Genomic DNA, 11,739 nt, shown 5'->3' with positions numbered 1-11,739 from the left:
TAAAATTCACCTGGCTCAGAAAAATGTAGAAAATTCATGGAAAAGAGTTTACACAAAGACTTGCTTTGGCTCAGAAAGTCCTCGAACCACAAGTCACTGGAGGCTGGGAAAACATTGTGAAATATTGCTGCATACTTGCCCTGCTTATACACTTTTGTCTCTGCATTTGCTAGTGCTGACTCCTCTTATTGCCCAGTCCTGTTCCCAGGGGCACTGCATTACATCCCCACACCCATTTAACATCAAGTCCTGAAACTGAAGATATGTCTGACATAAAATTGACAAGAATGGATGCTACACTTGATTTTGGCTAAAAGGCCAAGAAGGGATGTGGAGACAAGAAGCAAGTTAGTCTGACCCAGCATGGCAGTTCCTACGGTCTCATTATGGAGCTAGTCCATGCCCTGTCTGTGTCTCTGTGGAGAAAAGCAAGGACTTCAAATACAAAGGAGCCACTGTTCTATACTAACACCATTACTAGTGTGAGATATGAATGAGTGGAAGAACTATGCGCCTTCATTATTTTCCCCACATTTTAAAGGGCATAAGATTGTATTTTAATTTTTGATAATTCCTTTCTTAATTTGCTAAATTTTATTTCCATCCTAACTACTAGTCCATTTTGCTTCTTTTCCTTATTTTTGCTTAGTTCTACATCATTGCAAAACACCCTCCCATTCCCTCAAAGAATCTCTCTTGATTGTTATAAACACAGCTCTTCTAAAGCTCCTTCAATCTTAGACTCTCCTCAGATGAAAATATGAATATATATATTTGACATCTGCATGAGATTTGTATTGTTTCAGTCTGATTTTATAACTAACATGCTTTCATCAGAGAAAAATTAGTGCCTCATCCAAAGTCTGTGATATTTGTGGAGAAAAAGATAAGCAGGTATCAAACTGCTTGTCCTGAGCTTATCACACATTGCTGCATCCTTCAAACTGGAACCCACAGAAAAATCCTTCTGTTATTTTCAGTCTGAGACAGTTTCCTTCACACCCTTTCCTTACTGAATGACGGTAAATCCAGCAATTCTAGGTTCCTGAACAAAGTAAGGAGGCTCAACCAGCGCATCACATCCTTTTTGGAAAAAGGATTAAAAAAACTCTAGAACTCTGAGTAACTGCTTGGTGAAATATTATACATATCCTAACACCATGGGTGAAAGCAGTAACATGCAGGAACTCTTTCATTCATATACTCACAAGTGTTCCTATACTCTAGGCTGAAACAAATGGTTAGCAAAGGTGAGATGCAAGAGAGACCTGAGGTGTCCTTGCTACACACCAATGATGATGTGAGCCACAGTTAGATGAACCTGCAACCTCCCTATACTGCAATCCACCTTGTGGAAATTATATAATATAGGTCCATGCTCTGTGTAACTTGTGACTCAAAAAACTGTTCCAATAATATTAGTTCACTTCATGTTTTTGGTACCAGACAGTACACACGGCACCAACTTTGTATCAGATTTGTCAGTAAAAAAGAGCCTTGACATCCTTTTTTTTGAGATTCTTCTCTACCAGACTGAGTAGGAACTATCTGCAGGTGGTGGTTACCTTTAGATAAATCCTGATAGATACCAGCTACCTCCAGTCACTGTGCCATTTTCATTAAATGAGAAAAGACAAACACCCCGTTTAAAAGAAAACTAATAACTTTTGAGAAAAAGGGAAGGGCTTGATGAGATGATACCATACTATAAGCTTTTGTTGTGGGCAAACAGAATCCTATAGTTCAAAGCAATTATCTCATCAAGTTCCACCTCATTAGGATTGAAACTAGACATCATAATGAACAGTGGACTAATAATTCACCAATGAGAACTTGGTTTTAGTCCAGCTTGCTATCTTTTTTGTAATATATTTGTTGGTTTCAGCTCATCACCCCCAACTTCACCGGACAAGATGACACACCTCTTCATTTTCTATTCATCATAAGCCTATGGGTGAATTAGTAAATTAGATTAAATTTCCTTTCCCAGTGCCAGAGGGGCACTGGGAAATTTGCATGAACTCCCTTCCCAGGACACAGTGCGTGGAGAAAAGGGAGAAGCAGGAATTGTCAGAGCAAGTTCAGTTTTGCCCCCTGGACCTTTTGCATTTTTGTGGAGGAGGGCAGAATGTATCAACACACCCTCTCTTCCACTCCAAAAAGATAGCACTATGACGATAAGTGGGAGATCACTTCATAAATTAAAGGTGGCTACAAAATATTTTAGGACATTAAGTACTATCTGCAGCAGGACAACTATGTTGTAGATGGGAAATGGCAGAGTAGAGATTATGGAGTCATTAGTCATGCTATCACTCAGAGGATTAAATTTTAATACTTTCTTTTTCTTACTATCCTTCTCCCCACTGTGATTTTTTCTTTACCCCTGCACCTGCCCTCTAGATATTAGATAACCTGAACATAAAAGGGAAGAACCTTTTTGACAGTAAAGCTGAAATCCTCCTGTTTTGTCATGCATTCAAATGGGAATCAGACCAACTGAATCCTGACCTACTTATCAGACTGAAACTCCTGCTGGGAAGTATCAATAAAAAGGCCCACTGGGAGGTCATTCAGACTGGTTATGGTTATTATGGGAATTGTGAAAGAGAGGGTAGCTATCCTAACAAAAATTTATTTTTATATAATCTTGCTTCTTAAGTATTTACCTATCCAAAGTGTGATAACTTTTCATTGCATTTTTCCTTTAAAATAAGCTTCCAGGTCAACTTTCAGTGACAACAAGTAAGTCTGCTTCATTAATCAGACTAGAGCGCTTAATGGACCACTTAACAGAAACTGTTTCTCTGAGGGTGGCCAAGGGTCTTCCCTGGCAGTAAACACAAAACGGTTGAAGGTCTGCACAGTATCCTATCATGTTTACCATACTCATTAGAGTAAGTAAAGTGATTGTAGGCTTTTAAAAAAATTATTTTAGCCCACATAAGGTAAAGTAAAATAATCTCAATGGAGCTTTCACTAAAAACTTTTTGAAGCAAAAGATAAAAGCCTCACAACTTCAATCCAGCACAGATGCAATGGGCTCCACACTTGCTCCTCAGCATGCATGTTTCTACCCAGCCTTTTCCCACAGTAGGCACAGGGAAGGAGTTTTCAACCTCCCTGCAAACGGCTGAGTGCCTGGCCTGTTTCTGACTTTTTAAAATGAGCCCCAACTGAGAAGTCTCTGTCCTACATTACATTTTTGGCAATTTCTTCAGGGTGAGGCAAGCTGTTTCTCTCTGCAGGCCTCTAATCCCTCCCTGTGCTGTCTTAATATGAGGTATAAACACTTCACCAGAGAGGCCCATGATGAGTAGCATGTGAAGGTCATGCTACCTTCTGCCATCCTTTCCCTCTCCCTATTTTCCTATGAGTCTATGTATCCTTTTAAATCTGAGGTCATCTCTATGGTGGTGCCAACTGTTATCACAAATGCAAACCATCTTAAATGTGTGTCTGCGCACACACCTAAGTATTTTTTTATATATATGCATATTCTGAAAACAAAACATAAATTAAAACTGCAGTCTCTTAATTTTCACAGGGTGCCAGATTCAGGCAGTTGAACACACTAAGGGATCAAAAGAAAAAAAGAAAGGAATAAATCTCTCTCCACTTTTGAAATCTAGCCCAAGGGCAGCAATCACTGAGTTAAATTCTCTGGTCTGTGTTATGGAGAAGGTCAAACTACATGGCTGTAATGGTCCCTCTTGGCCCTAAATACCTATGAAAAAATACGGCACAGCTTTGCCTTTGCACCTTATAGTAGGACATTTGCTTTACCCCTCATTTTGGGAACCTACACCTGAAATCTGCCAGAGCAACAGATATTTTTATTAGTAATTCCAGATTAAAAATATTAAGTGCAGCAGCCAAGAAATTCACAGAATCATTCAATGTTGTTTTTAAAGCCCTTGTCTATGATCTCATCGTTGCTACTAAAGCTGATGCTGTTTCCATGGCATTTCTGATTAACCAGTGACCCAGCTTCTAAACCATTTAATTTTTTATTACTATAAATTGAAATATATTTGTAATTTACACCCTTTTCACCCATTTACGCTACCTAGAGCTTATTTAGAAGAATTACGCTTCAGTTTATTAGCTGAGGGCACTGTACATGCCTCTAAGGCACAATACAGCTTCCACAGCAGGAAGCCCATTCTTCATACAACACAGGTAATGTCCTACATATCCCAACTTCTCTGTGTCTCATAATACATGCCTTGTGTCGGCAAAACAGCTGAAAATGTACCAATAGCATCTAGTGATATTTATTTTACCTTATAATTAAAATGGTTATTTTATGTTCTGTTCACAAGGCTGTGAGATCTAGAAACAAGGAATGTTTTGATAGAAAGTCCAAATCCAGCATATTTTCTTCCAACAGGGCTTTGGTGGCATGGAACAGCACTGCTGGCTTGTGATTTGGCAACATGATTTCTTGATTTTGAGTGATTTTAAATACACATCACATAAAGATTTATCAGCATTTTATCAAAGATTTATAATTTTGCACCTAATTTTAAACATCCTCCTCCACTGCACTCTGCCCCAGAGGCATGAGCATACCACATAAAGGTAGAACTAGTCTAATAGCAAAAGAAAATACCACAAGACCATACATAAACCACAAATAAAAAAGATTTTTGTGCTCGGGGGAAAGGGGGAGAAGTGGAAGTGATAAGACCTGCACAGGGGCCAATACTGAGTTTAAAACATTTCTGCCTTTCCTTTGGATTTTTAGAAGTGGGAAACAATATCCAAAGCAGGTGGGCATGGGCCATGTAATTTCAGCAACATTATTTAAATGCTATCACTCTTTCAAATAATCTGTTCGTGTACAGGGTAATGGAAGACATTCCAGTAGCATAGTATCATCTTGAAAGAGATGCTTAAACATTTTTTTTGCCTCGCTCCTGGAAGGTAACATGAGTGGCTATTAACATATTCACTCTCAGGTCAAAATTCTTTCAGCGAGAGGATACATCACTTCGAGCATCTAATAATGACACTTTTGCATGAGCTTCACATTTTTGGTTATATGTATATTGTCTTCTCACTGTTCTTTGTGAAATAAAGCTGATGATCAGGGCAGATCTTGAAGTGATTTAACTCTTCATCTAGCAGTATTGCCAACTCCTGGCATTCATATATCATGAGTCAGTCTCTAAAATCATAAGATTTTATTAAATGTAAAAGGTAATTACGCTGTGGTTTTGTATTTTTTTTTTGTTAATTCACTTTAAAAGAAAGGAAAGAACTCTTATGTAGACAATTCGGCAGTGTTTCCAAGTATTTTTTGGCAGCCACAAAGCAAAGCAATGTGCTTCAAGAAAATGCAAGCTAAGATCCTCATACATTTAGGTGATAGGTACTGGGACTTGGTGAAAAGGATTCTGAAGTCATCCAAGCTTGCAGTGAAATATGATGCAGTTACAGAAGGGAATAAGTACAAAACTCAGCTACTCTAACACCCTTCATCTAGCAAAGAGTTCAATTTCTTCGTCTTTTATCCCATCTAAGCAAACCTCCAAGCTCATCCCACAGGTTATGGCACTTCTGTCTCCATACAAACATCCACCGTGCTGAGATTCAAGCAAACGGAGATGACCCTGATTTGCTGTTCAGAAAGCTCACTCACCTTGTTAAAACAAATTCTGTAGAAGTTTCTGGGAATTAGGAATAAAACCACAAATGCCCCAAGCCTAAACCCAACAGAACCACAGCGGCAATGCCAGCCCAAGTTTCCTTGATCACCATTAAATACTATGACCTTTTTATTAAGTGAAATGATTGGTGTTGCAAACGCAGGTATGCTAAACCAGCCACTTAGACTGAATGGAGCATGTAAAGAGCCGATCAGTCTTGCAGCTCATGGGCCCAGATGGTCAAAGGTAAGGATAATACAGTACATTAAAAATGACCACTCACCAGACTAATGAATGACACCTCTAAACTGTTTATTGAGGATGCCATAGCAGCCTTCCCAAATGAAAAGTGAAGCACATCAGTGCATAGGCAGTATCTCCTTTTTTTAATAATTTTTTTTAAAAAGACGTAACTAAGTTTTTTCTAAAGAGCCCTTGCTGAAATACTCCATTTTTTTCTACTTCTATTTATTTTAACCAAGTTTCAGTAGTTGAAAAGACAGGATAAAAAGAAAAATTAACTCCTAACAGATAGGAGCAATTACAGATTACAGTTTTGGGTTTTTTTAATTGTGGTGGGCTGGTAGGTTACTTTAACTGTGAGCCTGATTGACTTAGGGGTCAGCGAACAGGCTGTTCTCAGGCTGATACTGCTTTTCTTTGCTGTTTTAGAAAACTGCCCAGTGCAGGCAGGACTTTCCCCCTCACAGATTTGTTTCACAGCCCACCAACTGGTTGTTGGTGCAGAATTTTTCAACATCTTGCAGATGCTGTGCCTGCGAGCAGAACTTACTCACTAGTCCTCCTGGGCATGAGGAGGCAGGGTGTGAAAATTAATTTTGAAGACTCTAATACCATCAGCCTGTTAAGAATAATTTTTTATTTCTCTCTGAATTATTAGCTAAGGAAATAGGGGAGGAAGTAAGGCTACCCTTTCTTCCTCAGGTAATGGAAGGATCTGCATAACATCATGCTGAGACTCAGAGGAAAAAATGGTCTGCACTGCTCTCTTGAGAAGAAGATTACAACGTTGAGCCACCTTTCTTACAACATGAAGTCATATCTTTCGGATATCAGAAGAACAGGGAATCTTTGGAGAATCAAATATGCCTTAACTTAGTCTACTGTAGGTCAACTTCTCCCTGGGAAACATATGACCAGGAGTACATCCATAATCACTTCCTCAGTGCCATACCACTTGAAGTAAATAGGTGAAAAACAGTGTTCTGTGGGAAACCTTGGCATTACCATTGTGAGGCCTCCATTTCACAAGGAAGCTGAATGAAATGTGGGGATGATGATCAGAAAGGCCATTATAGCATGGGGAAGTCATCTTCACAATGCCATTTGATAAGTTTTACTGACTACAGTCTAAGAATGATTATGAAAAAAATATGAAAGTAAATCTTAAGGAAGAAAAGGAAGGCAGCTTTTTTTAACCACTATTTTCAGAAATCTGAAATTGAACCACAAACCACTGTTTCAGGCCAGCTAACAGACTAGAGGGATAGGTTGGAAAGCAGGAAATACTTAACCCAGTTTCACAGTCAGAGACTGTGCTTAGTGAAACCTCAGCTTTCACTAAGAAGAAAAGAAACATACATCAAATCTTGTACCAGAGATGAGGAGAAAGAAATTGGAAGCACAGATCTTAAATACTCCAAACCCAAATAATGACAAATCAAAGGAAAAATATTTATTTTTAATGCTATTTTCTTGTGTGATTAGCTTAAGAAAGATACCATCATATCCAAGCAAGTTATTTTTGAACATAGAGCCTTGGCCACAATGTTGATTAAAAAAGTAAAGAGAAAGGAATAAAGGTAAATTTTTCATAAGATGGCATGTTGTGTGTCTCACATATTCAGGACTGTATCTGTTTCCCAGATCAAAATGGGCATTTGGTCTTGACACTAGCTGAATCCCTGATTTGTAAAGTGCAAAAGAAACCTCGATGAGGGCCAAATGGATTCCTGATGGCATCTACCTGAACATCGCCTAAAAGCTTCCACTGCTGAGTCCTGTGTCCTCAGTGCAGTGATGCCCCATGTATGAGCACCACGTGTGTGTGTCACTTGTCAGGGACAGGCTCTGCAGTCACTTTAACATGAAGTGTTCCTGTTACATACTATTACTTAATGTCCTTCTGTTTGTTAATTTGAGTTGCCCTTGCTTTCAGAATGTAAATGAAGGGCTTTGGCTGTATAAAGCCCAGGCTTCTGCCAGGCCTACTCCCGTTCCCCACACCCCCTTCCTCCCTGTTTTTTGATATTTATAACTGCAACACTCATTTACAATTGCATAAGTGTAAAGCAGGTTGTCTTTCTGGGTTTTCGCGCATCTGCCCACATGAAATTACCACATTAGTAATTACCTCATTGTTTAAGTCAAAATGTAGCGAACAGAGATTGCTTTTGCAACCTTGTTACTTCAGAATGCCTTAAGACAGTGTAAAAGGATGCATACCAGTAAAACGTGTTTTCCAGAAAAGGAAACTCTTTTCTTTGCATATTCCTTGCAAGAGCTTTATCTCCTCCCTCATTTAGCAAAACTTAATATAGGACAAGCATTTTGTCACTTACTGTTTTAACTTACATTGAAATATTGCATGGCTCTCGCCTTGAGAATATTAAATAATTTTTGTCAGATAAAACAGATAAACATTCTTTTTTTATTTTTCAGAGTCTTTTTAAGATACTAAGAGGCCTAACCTTTTGCTATCACATTTCTGCCCAGAATGGCTACAAAGAACAGACAGGCTCTGATTTCTAACTTGTTTATACATATTTAACAGAGAAGAAAACAGAGGGGGCAGAATTAAAAAAAATTATTTTCCACGGTCACAAAAGCCGGTCATAGAAGCACAGCTGGGTGTCAGATCAGGATCTCTTGGCAGCCAGCCACAGAAGATGCACAACAGAGAAAAAACATTTCCTGTAAGGAAGCATTTGATTTTCAAAGCTGCGTGAAATGTTCACAAGAAAACCATGTAAATGCCCACTGGATTGGGGGGGGGGGGGGGAGGATTTCGTTAGAAACTGGAAGCCCTCTCTTGTTTCACCAAAAGATTTGCTCGTCACAAGCATTGCCAGCTAGCCTGAGGTGATTTTCATGTTTTGTATCAAAACCAAGCAAAAATTAAGTCTCTAGCAGTTTCGATGTGAATTTACTTTGAAGTTCATTTCAGTGCAACACTAGTCAAACTCCATGGATAATGAAGGATTTTAGTTCATACAGAAAGAAGGCAGTATTTTCCTGAGTCTGCAAAAGCAAAGGACTACTTCTACTTGAAGGGCTAGCGAGTACAGTGGTGCTGTAAATACACACTCACACTGCACACAGCTGCGCGGGCTGAAGACATTACAGCTACAGCTCCTCCTCCTCTCCCACCTCATGGCTGTTTGCCACCACCCCACTGCCAGGATTTACTGCCCCAAAGGCACCCCAGTGGGTCTGTGCGTGCCCCCCAGCCTGCAACAGTGCACACCCAGCCCAAGCAGTTTAAGCCACCAATAAAGTAGTTTGAGATAATCCGATGAATCTGCGCTGAAATAGGTGAAGTAGTGCTCACACCGTCCTTTCCATAAACACAGCGGCGGGGCCAGCTGCCAAGTCCTGAACTGTGCTAGTTATATTTGGAAGTGTTGTGTGCTCACAGATATCTCTCCCAATGAGATAGCTTTACCTAGCTAAAGTTGTCCTTCAGGTGATGTTACTGAAACTCACATCCCCAGGTTTTGGCATAAATCATGTTAGGTAGGAGCAGAAAGAGATTGAATCTCTTTTGAGTGTGGGTGAGCTGGGTATAAAGACACCAGCCACTCTGTTTTTCTTCTGGATTGCTTATTTCACCAGGGGGAGGGTGACAATTTTACTGTGTTATTACTATGTAACTGCTTTTACAGGTGCATTCCTGCTGCATAGGTATGTTATTACTGAAGTGTGTAGGAGCCCTTTTCACAGACCACATTCCCCCTGTGCTATGTGCTGTATCTGGGCAGAACAGTGTGACAGTCCCAATCCCAAAGCATTCACGACCTGAACATAAAATGTTGGGGCAGTATGGCCAGGAAAGGGAGTAAAATAAGACAATGTCAGCCAGCACATCAGCTATTCACAGTATTTTAAGAGGCAATGTGGAAAGGAAGAGTCTTATGAATGGATGCTAAGAACCAAAAGAAGCTGCTTTGCAGAGCTTCACAGGATGCTCCTTCCAAGTATGAAGAATGTTTAAATATGGAATAAGTGCTCAGAGGAGGCCAGGACTGTGTGTTATTAGAGGTGGAAGCTAACTCTTCCATACTGAGGAGGTGATGATATGTAGGGAGAAGACAGGTCATGATAAGCCTGTAAAGTAAAAACAAGTAGCTTAAGTATCTAGAGCAAGGCAATGGGAAAGCACAGAGAACAGACACCATGGTTAAACTTAAGCGTTGGGAAAGTTATCTTTGCAGGAGCACTGGATATGGGTAGGGTACATCTGTCAGATTTATGACAGGATGAGTACAGTGATTGATCCATAAGATAACAAGAGCTGAAGTTAAAACAGCAAAGTTGTAGTTGTCTGGGTAGAGAGAAAAGGATGTATTACAGAGATGGCATGCAGAATGAACTTATGATACTGAATTATAAATGGAAACGGATGTCAAAAAGAGTGAGGCTAAAAGAGGAGGAGGTAATTCAGATTCACGTCCTTCCTAACGAGGAAGGTGCATGGTATTCTTCATGTAAAAATGATAATGTGCCTTGGTTGTGCAGGAGTTGCCGTGGGTGGCAACTGGAAGACAAAAGAGCCAGTGCCAAAAGAGTTCCGTGGCTCAACAGCATCATCTGGCTTCAGTGCCCACAGGAATGAAAGGACAAGGGCAGGGAATATCATGAAATACAAGAGTAGAGATGATGGCACATGGAGGGCTTGTGAAGGAAAGCAGGTCAATAAACCTGTTATGGACAGTATGAGTATAGTGTTGGGGAGCAGAAATGTGGAAGATAAGCAGAGGAAGGGAGGAAGATGGCACATCTGCTCACTTACCCTTAGGAGAAATTTGCAGAATCACATGCAAACAAGGGGCCTGGACAAAGGGGCCAGGGTCTAAAAGATTGTCAGTAGCAATAAAAATGCTTTGCCTGTATAAAGTGACTGTAGTCCTACACCTGTAAAGTGCTCCTAATGTAAGCTTACCTTAACCTCTCTGTTTAAGGCTATATTGATCCCACCACACCTTTCCTGATGCAGAAATACCAATACACAGCACAGTGTACTGTAGGACAAATGCCACAATAAAGGCAAAGCTGCATCTCTTATCAACTCAGTACCACCCCTTCCCATGTCAGTCTTCCTCGCATACAACCAACAAACCCCCCTGGCAAAAACAGAGTGCTCCTCAAAGTTTTTTTCACTTTCTGAGTATTAGTGGTCCAGCAGTGTCAGTCAGAAGTGGTACTGTCACAGTCCTGTTCATGTCAGACCTCTAACAACATAGCTCTGTCACAGGTTTCACCCTGGCTTACCTCAGTTGTGCTAATCCCCTTGTCTACCCACATCTCCTCTCCCACAGCAGTGTGGCCAGGCTATGCACTGAGAGGGGAAGCACAGGCCCTGCCACCTCTTGTTGCCTTCACAGACATCCTTGGTTCTGGATATGTTATTACCAGCTCCATCGTACATGTTCCAGCCAAGCAGCTCTGTGCCTGGAGACCTAGCTTGTGGGTCCCTGCAGGCACTATATACCTCAGGAGTTCATTAGTGCTGTGATTTATCAGGATGCTATGCACATGGTAGTCAGTCACCTCAATATTAGGCTGAATTCCAGGGACTTGGTTCTCTGCTTTAAGAAACAGGGCTTCCAGCAATTTCTCCTCCTCTGTTCCACTGCTGTTCGGGTTTTCCAAAGCTCCCCGCCCCATGCTTACTTCAGCATGATCCCAGCTAGAGAAAACAGAAAAGGGAAAACAACAACTTCAATGACTAAATAGCTTGGATGCAAAATAAAGAGGTTGCACAAGATTTTACTTACCTCTTGGTTAAAAATCAAACAAAAAGGACCAGGAAAAAAAAAGAAAGGTCTGAAAATGGAAAGTTTTT

At 40.3% G+C, this 11,739-nt stretch overlaps 1 pseudogene; it reads right to left on the bottom strand.

The window, feature by feature from the left end:
- Nucleotides 1-217: 217 nt before the first annotated feature.
- On the bottom strand, nucleotides 218-330 carry LOC141934687 (U2 spliceosomal RNA; annotated as a pseudogene).
- Between the last annotated feature and the right edge of the window lie 11,409 nt (nucleotides 331-11,739).

Source organism: Strix aluco, chromosome 1 (assembly GCF_031877795.1).
Source record: "Strix aluco isolate bStrAlu1 chromosome 1, bStrAlu1.hap1, whole genome shotgun sequence".
NCBI lineage: Eukaryota > Metazoa > Chordata > Aves > Strigiformes > Strigidae > Strix > Strix aluco.
Note: the sequence above shows the minus strand (reverse complement) of the source record. Positions and strands in the feature narration are given on the sequence as shown.